This window comes from Harpegnathos saltator, unplaced genomic scaffold, assembly GCF_003227715.2.
Source record: "Harpegnathos saltator strain DR-91 unplaced genomic scaffold, Hsal_v8.6 scaffold535, whole genome shotgun sequence".
Lineage (NCBI taxonomy): Eukaryota > Metazoa > Arthropoda > Insecta > Hymenoptera > Formicidae > Harpegnathos > Harpegnathos saltator.
This window is the reverse complement of record NW_020230355.1, coordinates 75,886-80,458: the sequence shown is the minus strand read 5'-3', so window position 1 is coordinate 80,458 and position 4,573 is coordinate 75,886.

The window sequence follows — 4,573 nt, the reverse complement described above, 5'->3', positions numbered from 1 at the left end:
AATAAAGATTTTCGAATCTAATGTGTTTGAACATTTTCCTCAAGATCCATTATATGGTCCTCCTAAAAAAATATTACCAGTAGCAGTAGTACGAAAAAGAGAATATGAAGCAGCCAATAGGCGTTTAATATCAGGTGTAGTAAAAAGAAATCCATTATTTTTCCAATAGATGGCTTTAGTTATTTGTATCTCGCGTTGTATAAGTCCGATCGGGTTCCACTAGATGGCGTTAGAAAGATGAGATTTCGTACTAAAAAAACTTTCCTGAAAGTTTTGTGATTAGTTGACTCAGTTTTGTTTGAGCGCGCGTCAAAGATGGACACTAGCAAAGAGAAAAAACGCTATATTTTACAGTTTTTCTTCGATAAAGGCGAAAACGCAAGCCAGGCGGCTGAAAATGTGAATAATGTTTATGGTCCTGATACTGTAACAGCCAATCACGCGCAATTTTGGTTTCGTCGATTCCGTTCCGGTAATTTCGATGCCAAAGATGCACTACGCACTGGAAGGCCAATTCTCGAAAATATCGATAAAATCATGGACATTGTCGAGTCCGACCGTCATGTAAGCACTGTTTCGATTGCCCAAGAGCTAAAGATTGCACAAAAAACCGTTTGGAACCATTTGAATAAGGTTGGATACAAAAAGAAGCTCGATGTATGGGTGCCACACGAGTTAACGAAAAAAAACTCATAGACCGAATTTCCATCTGCGAATCGCTGCTGAATCGCAACAAAATCGACCCATTTCTGAAGCCCATTCTTGATCATTGGTGATGAAAAGTGGATCACTTACGACAACGTCAAGCGAAAACGGTCGTGGTCGAATCGCGGTGAGCCGGCGGAAACGGTGGCCAAGCCAGGATTGACGGCCAGGAAGGTTTTGCTGTGTGTTTGGTGGGATTGGCAGGGAATTATCTACTATGAGCTGCTCCCCTACGGCAAACTCTTAACTCGGAACTGTATTGTCAACAATTGGACCGTCTGAAGGAAGCAATCGCCCAGAAGCGCCCAGCTTTGGCCAATAGGAGAGGAATTGTTTTCCATCAGGACAACGCCAGGCCACACACATCGATAGTGAGTCGCCAGAAGCTCCGGGAGCTTGGTTGGGAGGTTCTTATGCATCCACCTTATAGTCCGGACCTGGCACCAAGTGATTACCATCTGTTCCTGTCCATGGCGAACAATTTTGCTGATGAAAAATTCGCTTCAAGAGAGGCTTGTGAAAATCGACTGTCTCAATTTTTTGCCAATAGGACGAGGGCTTCTATGAGAGAGGCATAATGAAATTACCTTCAAAATGGCAACATGTTATCGAACAAAACGGCGGATGTTTGACCTAAATCGGATCATTCTAACTATGGTAATTAAAGCCTTCAATTTCATGCAAAAATAAATAAAATAATTTCTTTTTACTACACCTGATATATGTTATTGCCCAGGTTGGTAGACCTGGGCAATATGCTTCATCCTCATATCTTTGTACACGCTAACGTTTTAAATTATTTTCAGTTATATTGTATACAGAGCGGAAGGGACACCCGCATGGTACATGTAGAGAGAAAGAGAGAGAGAGAGAGATAGAGAGAGAGAGAGAGAGACAGGGAGAGAGAGAGAGAGACAGAGAGAGAGAGAGAGACAGAGAGAGAGAGAGAGAGAGAGAGAGAGAGAGAGACAGAGAGAGAGACAGAGAGAGAGATAGAGAGAGAGAGAGAGAGAGAGAGAGAGAGAGAGAGAGAGAGACAGAGAGAGAGAGACAGGGAGAGAGAGAGACAGAGAGAGAGAGAGACAGAGAGAGAGACAGAGAGAGAGAGAGAGAGAGAGAGAGAGAGAGAGAGAGAGAAGAGAGCTGCTCTATCCTTGCAGCATGGCATATGGAGATGGCACGGCTCGATCGAATAGAAACGTGTACGCTCGAATGTATGCGGGAATCGAGGCTCCAGCAGCCATGTCGGTATTATGCTCGATGCCGCAGAGCAGTGGACGCGGATCATCATTGGCGCGAGTCGGCACGGCTAACGCGCTAGCCCTCGAATTTGTTGTCCAAGTTTCCACGCAGGGTCCGGAAGTAACACCGGCCGCGTATCCGGTACGCAGCCTTGTTTCCATGGTGCGCGGGTCGAACGCATCGGTAATTTTCGAGAACACGTTTGGTACGCACAGACCGGTCACATCGTCGTACGAGACTCTCTCTCCGCAAAAGCAGCGGCCGGTTTCAAAGTTGGGTTTGATTGCTGGGTCTGAGTAGGGAATGAGCGAGGCGTTCGGCAGAACTATCAAGCGGTCGATCGGCGCTTCGATGGTTTTGTTCCCGCGATCATCGAGTTCCATTTCCGCGCACACGAAACGATATTCTCCGCTCGGCAAACGTTCGTCTATTGATTCGAAGGTCAGTGATGGATCGATGTGATGATGCCAGGTCTTGCCGGTTGCGCGATCTAGCAGTGCACCGTTGCATACCGTTATAAGATTGCCGCCTTCGCCGGCAAATGCGCGTGTTTGCGGCATACGTCGCCAGCCGTGCTTGCTATAAAGGGCGAGAGATGTATTGGTGTTACAAACCGCCGCATCATTTGGCATGCAGTATGCTCCAGGCTGGCTGCGACGATCGTTCAGAATTAGGTCCATCCGATCGTAATAACGGTAGTCTACGCCGTCGCTCACCTTGCAAAACTTGCGACAATCCATGTATTCATCGTACGGTGATATGAAAGCACCGACGGTCAAGCAGTCGTGTTGTCTCGCGTGATCGTCTTTGTCTTCTTTGTCTTCCTCGTCGTCAAGACCACCAGCACCTCTTCGTCCTTCCGCCGATTCGAAGCGTTCTGCGGGAAGAGAATCTATCCCCATGCCCATTTGTCTTGTCAAACGAAAAAATCGTTCCCGCTGTACGTCGTCGTTCGAAATCACACCGTTGTTCTCTTCGACCAGTGGATCGTACAACACGTCCAAATTATGCGCAATCGTCGCTCTTTCGGGCTCGATGTATACGGATATGTACGCGCGTCGCACAAAATACAGCAAGAGCACAATCGCAATCAGCGCTAAGAGTTCGCGAAATCGATGATGCATCGCAAGCGGCCAGCGTTTCGCTTAACGATGATTGAGGGATTGGACAACGAATTGGAAGAAACTGACTTTTCGAAGGCTTTTCGATTGATGTTTTTTCTATTTTTTCTTAATGTTCGCGAAATTTGCGAAGTGCAATAGCTCGTACAAGGCGCGAAACAATTTTTACGATATCTCGTTCGTGCTGACGAAGAGGCGCGCAATCGTGTCAATGATTGATTGCGTGTATCGTCATATAGCGTCTGTTGCGCACCACCGCACGTCTACTGACTCGTCAACGTAATACAAGTAGGGTGAATCTTCCAAATTGAAAAAATCGCATCGTTGAAAGGCCTCATCATCGTTCGAGTCGGTGGGCAGAAGCGTACACACTGTACGGATGATAGCGCGACAGACATTGCGTCTCTGTCGCGCAATAATGGTAAAGTCTGCGTCCGGTCGCGTCGATTCCACGATGATTTCGTACAATTGACCTGGTACGAGCGAACACACATACGAACCCTCGGTTACTTTTTTTTCAACATAGGATCGATTACTCTTCGGTGACCTGCTTCCTCCATGTCAGGCGAAGTATGAGAAGACGGTGGTGGTGGTATTGATAGTGTTGGTTTGGCAGTGGTGGCAGTGGTGTTTCATCCTCCGAACTGCTGCTGCTGCTGCTGCCACTGACATAGTCGAGCACATTTTCGCTGCCGCCCTCGCCGTTATCGCCGCCGTAGCCGTCGTCCTCTTCCTCCTCATCACTGCTGGAGATGTTCAAGTTGGTTATGAGTGACATGTCTTTGCCAGCAACTCCGCGACTTTGATTAATCGATGATGGCTTTGTCGTTACTAACGCCGCCATTTTCTCGTGTACTTCGTTGTTCGCAAGTGCCGTCGCTGCTGTTGCTCCGTTCATAGTAAGTGATAATGCTATTGTTCTGTTTGTTGCAGGCGCGGCTACTGCTGTTGCTGCTGTTGTTGCTGTTGCTCCGCTCATAGTAGATGATGTTGCTATTGTTCCGTTTGTTGTAGGTGCTGTTATTGCTGCTGCTGCTGCTGCTGCCACTACCGCTGCCGCTGATCCGTTCGTATCATTTTTCGCGCGTTTCGCTTTCGGTTCGCGATTGCCGGCTCTCTTGCGCTTTGAGTCGTTCGTATTTGTCATCGTCGTCGTCTTCTCATTCGTCACCACGGCATTCTTTTGAGCGTCGTCACCGCGATTCCTGGATTTGACAATCCCAGATCTAGAACGCGCTTGAGGGACGACGGTTTCTCCTCCGTCGACCGTCGTCGTTGTGACTGCGGCGGTTGATTCTAGAGAACGTAATGTCGGCGACGCACCTCCGCCGTTGCAGATTCGAATCATCATGGAGACGCAGCAACGGCAGGCTTTTCCATCCACCACCGGTTGATTGTCATACAACATACCGTTTATAACATCGGCCGATACGTTGTTCCAGGCACATACTTCGAACGTATTCGGATATTCGTACCACTCGTCCAAGTTTCGCAGTATGCTTCCA